We start from the raw sequence: 11,548 nt of genomic DNA, 5'->3' as shown, positions 1-11,548 counted from the left end.
GATGGTAAACGTTGGTGGACAGCCATTTTTAGGTCTCTCCAGAGATGCTCAATTGGGTTTAAGTCAGGGCTCTGGCTGGGCCATTCAAGAACAGTCACGGAGTTGTTGTGAAGCCACTCCTTCGTTATTTTAGCTGTGTGCTTAGGGTCATTGTCTTGTTGGAAGTTAAACCTTCGGCCCAGTCTGAGGTCCTGAGCACTCTGGAGAAGGTTTTCGTCCAGGATATCCCTGTACTTGGCCGCATTCATCTTTCCCTCGATTGCAACCAGTCGTCCTGTCCCTGCAGCTGAAAAACACCCCCACAGCATGATGCTGCCACCACCATGCTTCACTGTTGGGACTGTATTGGACAGGTGATGAGCAGTGCCTGCTTTTCTCCACACATACCGCTTAGAATTAAGGCCAAAAAGTACTATCTTGGTCTCATCAGACCAGAGAATCTTATTCAGGTGTTTTTTTAGCAAACTCCATGTGGGCTTTCATGTGTCTTGCACTGAGGAGAGGCTTCCGTCGGGCCACTCTGCCATAAAGCCCCGACTGATGGAGGGCTGCAGTGATGGTTGACTTTCTACAACTTTCTCCCATCTCCCAACTGTATCTCTGGAGCTCAGCCACAGTGATCTTTGGGTTCTTCTTTACCTCTCTCACCAAGGATCTTCTCCCCCGATAGCTCAGTTTGACCGGACAGCCAGATCTAGGAAGGGTTCTGGTCATCCCAAATGTGTTCCATTTAAGGATTATGGAGGCCACTGTGCTCTTAGGAACCTTAAGTGCAGCAGAAATTTTTTTGTAACCTTGGCCAGATCTGTGCCTTGCCACAATTCTGTCTCTGAGCTCTTCAGGCAGTTCCTTTGACCTCATGATTCTCATTTGCTCTGACATGCACTGTGAGCTGTAAGGTCTTATATAGACAGGTGTGTGGCTTTCCTAATCAAGTCCAATCAGTATAATCAAACACAGCTGGACTCAAATGAAGGTGTAGAACCATCTCAAGGATGATCAGAAGAAATGGACAGCACCTGAGTTAAATATATGAGTGTCACAGCAAAGGGTCTGAATACTTAGGACCATGTGATATTTCAGTTTTTCTTTTTTAATAAATCTGCAAAAATGTCAACAATTCTGTGTTTTTCTGTCAATATGGGGTGCTGTGTGTACATTAATGAGGAAAAAAAATGAACTTAAATGATTTTAGCAAATGGCTGCAATATAACAAAGAGTGAAAAATTTAAGGGGGTCTGAATACTTTCCGTACCCACTGTAAATATAGATGGCTCTACTAGATCACATTAGATCATCTACTGTCTGGGGTACCCACATTGTCGTCTTCCTGCTGGAAATAATCTCTAAACACAAGTGTAACATATTCAAATGCATCCATGCCGTGATGTTATAGACCATCGAGGTGGGGCTATAACACATACTTTCGAGATGGTCGTGCAATTGTTCCATTCTAATAATGGATTTATTAGCCAGTAGCATGGCAATATCATACTGGAATAACACATCTACGAAATTAGCCCAAGTGTAATCCGTTCTGACAAATGACGAGTTGCATATTTCCATTGGAACTTTCATTCCGGGGGTACCCATTACCTTATTAACAATTGCCGCGCACCTATCTGTCTGTTCTGCGGGGAAACGTCTGGATAAACCATTGTCGCACCTCTCTACCCAAGCATCTTTCCACATGCATGGTCTCCTTCCAGGGATCATCAAACCTAGTATATCTTGGCCAAGAGAGAGAGAGAGAGCATTTACCTTTGGTAATTCATTCGTACTCCCATTGAGATCAAAATCATCTTTATCCGTTTTATCCATTCGTCCGAATTTATCACATACCGCCCCGTAAGACCTGTCCTTATCCCATCGGACCAAGTGAACTTTAGTGGGTTGCAAGACGTTCCATCGTATCAGAAACTTATAATTTGCAACTGCCTTGTACATCTCAAAACTAGGATCATCTCGAATGAAAATGTTACTGTACAAGTAACTCTGTACTACAGACCTCACTACTTTGTTCGATTCGAGCTGGTCCCTAGCCTTTGGCAGAAAATAAGACATAATGTGACGGGGGTCTGGTGCACTAGGATACAACGGCAACTTAACCACTTTCCCCTCCAAAATCATGTGAGTATGCAAGGGATCGTCACTTTCTCTTTTACTACGTTTAGAAGCAGCAGGTGGTTTCTGATTTAACACATACTTGCGGTGTTTGTTTATTACGACTGGACAATCACTCAGGTTCATATTAGCTAAGACGATGGGAATCCAACTTAGGGAGCTATAATTTCCACATAATCAAAAACATCCACATCGCCATCATGCCACCAACGACCTTTTTGCATTATGAGGGTATTCTCTGGATAATTTGGGGAGTGACCGAGCCAATATGTCACAGTATCATTGCCGTCAAATCGGTAACATCGATTCTTAACTTTCTGGTACATAGTCGGAAGCAAATTTAGACCCTCAGTAGAATTTAGACATGGATATCAAATCCATGAAGGATGGCAGTCGGCCATTTCACAATCACAATTGGTTGAGAACGCATGAAAGCGTCCTGTCCATAGAGCGATTTGAATCCAGAGCAAGAATGATAATGCAATTAGAATTAACACCACAAATGAAAGCGGCATAACCAATCGAATGAATGACCGTTTTAGTTTCAGACGCCATTCTCTGCGTGTTTCTTCGTGAAGAACCAGCAGCTTCAGTACGTCTTCAGGTCCGGACATCTGAAACATTCAAAGTCAAATTCACATTTTAGTGTAGAACCATACATTCATACGATTACCTATAACGACACGAAGTCGACTACGAGGTACGGTGGTTATTACGAGGCAGCATTCTGGTTGTGACATTTCTCGAGGGGCTTCACCTGAGACCAGTGTCTCCATACTGTACCAAGAATTCCTCTGTTGAGAAGAACAGAAATGTTAGTAGTTAACAAAAGTTGATAAGACCCATCAAACTTAGGACCCAGAGGGGATACAATCTCCCTCTGCATCATTACACTGTCTCCAATCTCTGGGAGGACAGGCAAGGTTTGTTGTTGTCTGTTATCTTTTTCCGCTTGCCTAATACTGACATTGACTCGTGTGTCATGCAAACATTCGTCCAAAGCTTTAAGATAATTTTGCAGAGCATCTTTCAAAGGGCCTGAGGGTCCCTCATGTTGCAAGGGTGCGACCCACGGGAGACTCATAAATCGACCTGTCATGATTTCAAAAGTGCTGATCTGTGTGGTTTTATTTGGGCTAGCTCTCATGCTAAACAATATCATTGGTATAGCTGCGTGCCACCCCTTTCCCCACTCCAGAGCTCTCTGCCTCAAAGAAGCTTTCAATGTTCGGTTCATTCGTTCAATCGAACCACTTGACTGAGGCCTAAACGATATATGGAAGTGCTGTGTAATCCCCATTAGTTTCATGGCCTGTTTTATGACCTTTCCTGTGAAGTGTGTGCCCTGATCTGAATCAATCTGCAAAGGCAGTCCCCATCTAGGAAATACTTCGGTCATCAAAATTTTTGCGGTTGCGTCTGCAGTGCAATTTCTCTAGGTAGTTCGCCAGTTCCAAAAAGCGTACATCTGGCTATCCCTTAGGTGGCCCCCATATGTAGGTTCGTGGACGCTGCGTGCCGGACCCCCAAGAATTTGGCGGGTGAGTCCGACTCCTGCTGCCCCACCGTCCGAGACCCCCGACGTGGACTGACTTGGTCCTGGGGGTTCAAATGGGAGCCCCCCCGAATCTGAAGCCCCACAAACGCAGTTCAGTCATTCTCCACAGTGGGGTGACCCCACTTCCCACTTCAGGCCTATCGCACAAGGGGATCTCCCAATTCGAATAAGTTGGAAGTGGACGCTTTTCGGGCAGTACCCCCCTCCCGCTTACCTGCTATTCGTCCATTCCCCATACACTCTGGCACGCGGACCCCCGTCCCGCTTATCTGCCATTTGTCCATTTCCCATCCAGATGAGCAGGCTGACCACTGCTGACCACTACATGGCCACGCCCCTGTCCCACGAACCTACTATTTGTCCGCTTACCTACTAAAGTGACATAATGACCCCTTGACCACTGTTGACTACTGCCTCACCCTCGGGACCGCCCCTCCCCCCATCCCACGAACCTACTATTTCAACAAGAGAACTGTGCAGAGACTGAGAAAAACACTTACGTTGATGACATAGGAGTCTTCAGTAGAGCTCTTCTTCACCCCCTCCACCTCCTCGATTAGCATGTTTTGGAAGACCCCTGCCTGGTGTCCGTAAATGGAGGCGAGGTAGGCTGTGAGGTGGCCATAGAAGCACCACTGATCTTTCGTTTCAGGTTTTGTCCTAAGGCGGTCTGCGTGGAGAGAGGGAGACCCATTGTATCTAATCTTGAGGTCCTATGACCTGTTGTCTCCGAAAGGGAGAAGTCCCACTCTCCAACTAATCGTGTAGCAGTTTGGTGGACACGCGGTCCATTTTTTGACCTTATGACCCCTAAAGGAGGACGTAGGATCACCAAACTTTTCCGCCCGCTCGAGGGGCCCATGACGATGACAAATGGCACACTCGGGTCAGTCGGAACTTTCTAAGCCGTGTCCATGAACATGAATCAATGGTAAACGCATTCGAATAGGTTGAGAATGGGATTTCCTTAGAAGTGTGTGAGCGGGTCCAAATTCAACAGGGGAGTCAGGGGGCCACCCCGGAGTGCCGTAAAGAGAGCGCAGGTCGATCGGAGGGTCTTTTTTCATACTTCACAAACCTGCCAAAGGGAGCACTGGCGAGGCTCAATGGGTCGCAGGCATGTGCCCCGTGACGTTTTCAGGCCAAAACAAGTAAAAAAATAAAACTGTCCTGAAATGGACAAATAGCAACCCTGTGGACACCTAGGGGGCCCGCCACCATCCTCAATGTAGAATACATTCAAGCTGGACCCTTAGAGGCGCTATCAGCAATTTTAGTAGTGGACAAATAGTAGGTAAGCGGGACTGGTCACTCGCCCAAGCTGACCACTACATGCAATTAGTGGGTAAATGGGACGTCTAGTAGGGAATTGGCCTCAAAACAGCAATTTAGTAGGCCAATGGACATCTAGTATGTAAGTGGGATTGGTCACCCAGCTCTGTTAGACAAATGGTAGGCAGGTGGGATTGATCACTGACCCCATCACCATTCACTAGTAGGGAAATAGGACTTTTAGTAGGGTTTCGGACGCTACTTACTGATTACATCACAGAATAAGCTTCCAATGGACACTTAGGAGGCCCAGGGACCTGGTTGTGGGGGGGGTCAGACAGCTCAAGGGGACCCCTTGTGGTGTCCAAAATGTCCCTATTCCGGGGGCAGTGAGTTAAGGTCCGTGGGAGCGGGGGCAGTGGTGTAGTGGTCCCTGGAGAAGTGGGTATACTCTCATTTTTCACGTTTTTTTTTTAGTTTTTTTTTTTAAGTAGTCCAGAAAAAAGCAGTTTTAGAAACAGTGACATGTAAGACTATGATTTAGTTTACCCAAAAATCTGTAATTTCTACTTGCTCACTAAAATGATCATGACTTGATTAGGAGCAGTTTGTAGTTACTACTGGTCACACAAGCAGCCTGGATGAATGTAAAATGTATTTATCATGAGGCAAGCATGGTGTTTCGATTATTTTTTGCACATTTATTTAAATAAAATACTTCAAATCTGATGTTGACAATGCATCCTTGTTCATATTTCATCTTAAATAAAACACACAAATCATTCTCTTCCAAACATCAAAGCCAATCAGCTAAACTTAAAAGTGCACTGTCAAAATTGAAATTATTTGGTTTTCAATAGCTGAATACTTCGTTAGATATATATAAATATTGCTACAAATATTGAATATCATCATTTTTTGAATTAATGCTTTGTTTTTAACATGTTCATTTACCAGTAAATCATTCAACAAAATAATATGTTACAACAATATTTAGTTAACAATTAACAAAAATATATGCATTAACAACACATCAACAGTGATATACTCTCTCAACCCAGCACTGGGTTTCTGACCTTTGCTCATACTACAGTATATTCCAGACAAATTTGCTTTCTGCAGGAGCTTTCACACTGCACTTTCTAGAACGCACAGAAGAGGCAGCACGATGGCTCTTCAACCAGGTCCTTGTATATTTTCTAGGATCAAACTTGGAAGTTGGTGGGCCGTTGATATTAATCATCATCAAGTTTGATATGTTTGAGATCAGAAGGACAGCCCTCTTGTCTGAGCTTATATTGTTCATAAGGCTAAAATTCCTCTCACACTCTGCTGTACTGACAGGGAATGTTTTCATACAGTTCATAAGTGGTTTTAGGTCCTTGGGCTCACTACTGGGCTCTTCCAGTAGGTCCCGCATCCCATTCAGTGCTTGGTCTGTGCACAAGTTAAATCGCTTGCACAGTCGCTTAACTTGTTCTTCACCATGGCGGATGCTGGGCTTTGATGGCCACTTACTCTGATCAAGGATGCTGAGGTCCATGATGGTCTCATCTTCAAAAGACAAGCATTTCTCCAGATTGTTCACAAGGCTTTGTAAGAACTGGCCTGGATTGATAGACTTCAGCTTTGCATTTGTTTTCAGGGCTATAGACCGATACTCCCCAGTCTGTTTTGCTTCTAAAGCCTCACTATATTTCTCACCTGGACTCTCTTTGAATGACTGGATCACTCTGATTGAGCGTTTCAGCAGATGCTCTGCTCTGAGGAGAGTTATAGAACGAGACTGAAGCTCCTGTGACAGGAGACTTAGTTCATGGAGAGTGTCGTACATGAGGCCAAGGTCACAAATGAATTCTGGACTCTGAACACGGTCTAACAAACCTCTGTACATCTGCCTCTCTTTGGTGGACCTCATCTCATCACTGCAAGCATTTTTAAAGTGCTGCACAAGAGCTCCCAGGGATGTCCAAACAGCACGAACAGTCCGAAAGCTACTGGCCACCCAGCGTACATCCAAGATTCTGCCAATGCGAAGAAGTTGTGAGCCTACTTCAGCTGCTGCATTTACAAGTTCACGTTCATTTTTGTTTGACATACTATACAGAGAGTATAGCTTCTGGATAAAAGTTTTAAAGTGATAGACAGAGTTTACCTCATCAACTGCATCTGACACAGCAAGTTCAAGTCTATGGTTCATGCAGTGCCATACAAAAGCTTTGGGAATCTCGAAGTCAGTCTGGTTGCTACTCCTGACTTCTTTCCTAGCATGACACTGGCTCCATCAGATACAAATGTTACCCAGTTTTCATGAAGCCACTCTTCTGTAAAGCCAGCATTAGTTAAACAGGCGAGTAACGCCTGTACTATGCCATCTGCTCTCTGATTTTCCAGTTCAACAAGTTCCAGGAATATGAACTCAGGACTTTCTTCTTGAATTGATGCTTTAATAGAAACTGTCATGACAGCTTTGTGACTTAAAGAAGATGCCTCGTCAATTAGGACAGCTAACTTACTGGATGATGCTATAATGCTACTGATGATTTTGTTCTGCATCTCACTAGCAACATGTTGTATTATTTGTGTTGCACTGTAACGTGAATGAAGTATTGAGCCCATTTTTACACCATTCAGTTCCTGCAGCTCAATGAGGCTTTCATGGTCAGAAAAGGGTCGGTTATTTTTGGCCAGATGGTAGGCTGTTCGAAACACAGCTTCAGTTTCCTTCATGTAGGACTCAGTCATAGTCTCCACTGCATTCTCAATGGCAGCTTCTTTCTGTTGCTCTGCCACCTTCACAGCCTGAGTGTGGGCCTTGGACAACGCATGTTTCCTCACCTTATTTCTCAAGACTGACAAACTTGTTGTTCTACTTCCTGGCCAGACACTTGAATTTCAAAGTTCATCCATTCTCTTGAGAGCGATACACCTTGCTCCTTGTCGATCCCAATGGAGTTCACACTGCTACAGACCAGACATCCTGCGAAGCATAAACAAACAATGTAACTACTCCTGTATCCACAGCTGTACGTGTGTATGGTCCTTTACACACACACACACACACACACACACACACACACACATCACAGGAGACATGCTGCATTTTTACATTTTTAATAAAACATTGTTTTTTTATGTTTTTTAAGCTATTTGATTTACGAGGACTTTTGACATGTCCTCATTAACCACCCTAAAGTTGTAATACCAATGTAATACACATGTCATTATACAAATTTGTGTCCTCATAAATCATATAAACCAACTCACACACACACACACACACACACACAGTTATCTGTTTCAAAAGTTACCCAAACTAGCAATCTACCTAAACTTACCCAATTTTTTGTTTTTGGATCCCAACCATGGGTTCTTGGATTTGAAGTCTTCTGTTTGTTTAGCACTCCACAGGTCTGGCCAGTCATTATTGATGTCTACAGAAACAACAAAAATAATTATGCATCTCCCTGTCTCTCTCTCACACACACACACACACACACACACACACACACACACACATGTTTGTTTTACTATCTTTGTGGGGTTTTCCATAGGCGTAATGGTTTTTATACTGTGCAAACTATATATTCTATCCCCTTACACTGCCCCTTTCCCTAAACCTACCCATCACAGGAGACATTCTGCATTTTTACATTTAAAAAAATATATAATTTAGTATGTTTATTAACCCATTCCCCTCATGGGGACCGCTGGTTGGTCCCCACAATGGAGGTGATTTCAGGTTTTACTATCCTTGTGGGGACATTTGGTACCCACAATGTAATATAAACAAACACACACACACACACACACACACAACTGTGATCACAATAGTCATCAGCAAGACATGGGTCCCCCTCTTTACATTAACAATCTGCATAACCAAGTGGAAATATTTTCAGCAAGTAAAGCTGAAGCATACAGGAGATTAGTGAGTGAAATACTTGGGAGAGTTTATTTAACAAAAAACAACAAATTTAACACAAAATGTTATATAACAGTAGCATTGTAAAAAAACAAACAAACATGGATACAGACAAAATAAATATAACGGCAATAAAATAAATAACATCACACTGAAATTCATCTATTGTTACAAGCTAAATCAACATTCAAAATGAGGCTTAATCTGTCAAAATCACCTTTTGTTACAGTGTGAGGCTTCACTTTTCAATAAACTGGAGATGCAATTTACTGCCTGTATGTTCTGACCTGGTGGTGGTAGACTGGGTCCTTGTCTATGCTCACACTGACTTGCCTGGCTAGCTCCCGGTTGAGAGCTGCCAGGGCTGCTGGTTTCAGGGGTGGGGTCTGCCTGGGCCTGATCTGAGCCTGATTTGTGCCTCTTTACAAAAAAGTCAGCAATATATCCCTTCCTTTTCATTGTTAACTTATCTGTCCCTATACAAAATAAGACAGCCTGATTAGACCTCAATATTGTTTTAGGCTGAATCTTAAACTACATGTCCCCATTCTTGTGTTTTAACTTACTTAAAAATCAACTACCAGCCTAGCTGCTATAAAATTAAACTAGATCATATAGGTTAGTTAGGGCTAAGTAACTTGGCTAATGTTATAATTTAGGGCTAAGTAACTTGGCTAACGTTATAATTTAGACCTTTACAATAATAAACAAGCTTCATAGACATTGAGATAATCAGTTTCATCAGTCTGGTATGAAATTCTTAAGAACTGGGTTGATTAAACACTTACTAAAAACCAACAATGCCCCGGTTTCCCCACATTATCCCAATCTACGTAGCTAGCTTCATAACGTTAGCCGACTCGCACTAACTATTGGTGGCAAAATCTCTTCTCCTCTAAATGTACAGTCATATTGCCACTAGTTAAAATAATGATAATTTTTGGAAACCACCTTAAAACTTACCTCAGAATTATGTCTTCCATCAACTGGGGTGGCACACCGCCGCTTGTGTTGTTTCTTCATCTGTTGTTTGGTCTGCTGCCGTTATCGTAGTCAAGTTTTTTTTTTTTTTCACTGGCACCTGAGGTAGTAGCGATATTTTCCTCGGCATGACCTGCGGCACCCGCCCTACTCTGCCTCTGATTGGCTCATCAGTCCTCATGCCTAAAGTTAACCAATCTCATCAGTGAAAGCAGCGAGTACCAGCCAATTAGAGGCAGAGGAGGGTGGGTCATGGCTCACAGATATTACTGACCGGTGCGCATCAGGGGGGGATTTAGAAGTGGGTATACGCAATGCTGACTGAAAAATAAGTAGGTATACGCCGTATACCAGCGTATACCCTGGACTACACTTCTGAGCGGGGGTAAGGTGAAAGTGCCATTTTCAAAACTAAATAAGTGACAAACGGGTATCCAAACTTGCCTACGATCCATCGCACCTCCTATGTGTACAATGGCAATCTATTTGAATTGGCTTTTGTCCACAAACCTACTACTTCCTCAGCGGAAAGGCCTCCACCCATCTGGAAAACAAATCAACGATCATTAAGATGTATCTAAACCCTCCACTAGGGGGCAATGGACCTATGAAATCAATTTGCAAATGTGTCCATGGTCCCTGAGGGCGGGGAGCATGTCGCAAGGGAATTTTTAGCTTTGAAGGAGAATTCACCTTGAGACATACTAAACATCTTTTACAAAAATCTGAACAAGCGGTTCTCATCTTAGGCCACCACCATATTTTTGAGATCATTGCATGTAGCTTTTCAGGACCCGCATGTGCCAAACCATGATATAAAGACATTAATTCAGTCCGAGCAGATGAGGGGCAAATGAATCGATCATGGAATTTTTACTTCCATGAAAATTCTTAGTCCACTGTTCAGTCTCTTCTGGATCATCAGTGTCATAGATTTCAAATATGTCTCGGGTTGGCACTTCCTCCTCCTGGGGAGAAAGGGATATTACATTCACAAGTTTATCAGTTTGAGTTGCAGCCCTCCTGGCAGCAGCGTCCGCAGCCTGATTTCCTTTTGCTTCTGGTGACTCCTCCTGTGAATGTCCCGTGACCTTGATCACAGCTCCAGCTGCAGGGAGAGAGCAGGCCTCCATCAGTTCAATGACCTGCTTTTGATGAGAAATAGGAAGACCAACAGTAGTCAGGAATCCCCTGCGTTTCCACACAGGGCCAAAGTCCACAGCGACTCCGTAAGCATAACGGCTGTCGTGTACACATTTATACGTTTTCTTTTGCCAAACTGTAAAGCGTGGGTCAGGGCAATGAGTTCTGCAACTTGAACCCCGCCACCTGAAAGAGAACCACAGTCAACAGTTTCACCATGTTCATTCACCACAGCCCAGCCGGTGTAGCGTTTACCGTTCTCATGAAAGCTGGATCCGTCAACGAACAGTTTCATAGCATTTTGCAGAGGCTCAGTGTCAAGAGGGCTCCGCATGTCGTTCTCAATCAGCTATGCAAAGTTATGAGCAGTTCCTTCATCAGGCAGCAGTGACACGGGATTGATTACATTGTCAGCATCAATCTGGATTTCAACATTTTTACTCAAAAGGGTGGCTTCCCATTTGGCTCGTCGTTGATTTGAAATGGTGCCCAAGCGTGTGTTTGTGAGCAGCTTTGTGCAGTACCACTTTTTGGTGTGTGACGAT

At 43.6% G+C, this 11,548-nt stretch overlaps 1 long non-coding RNA gene across 1 annotated transcript; it reads right to left on the bottom strand.

Annotated features, from left to right (window-relative positions):
* Positions 1-7,829: 7,829 nt before the first annotated feature.
* Positions 7,830-10,160, bottom strand: LOC131522419 (uncharacterized). Its single transcript, XR_009266528.1, has 3 exons — positions 9,843-10,160; positions 8,293-8,388; positions 7,830-7,934 (listed from the first exon to the last, which is right to left on the bottom strand). It is a non-coding gene; the product is annotated as an uncharacterized LOC131522419 (long non-coding RNA).
* Positions 10,161-11,548: the final 1,388 nt, after the last annotated feature.

Source organism: Onychostoma macrolepis, chromosome 16 (assembly GCF_012432095.1).
Source record: "Onychostoma macrolepis isolate SWU-2019 chromosome 16, ASM1243209v1, whole genome shotgun sequence".
NCBI lineage: Eukaryota > Metazoa > Chordata > Actinopteri > Cypriniformes > Cyprinidae > Onychostoma > Onychostoma macrolepis.
This window is presented reverse-complemented; position numbering and strand designations above follow the sequence as displayed.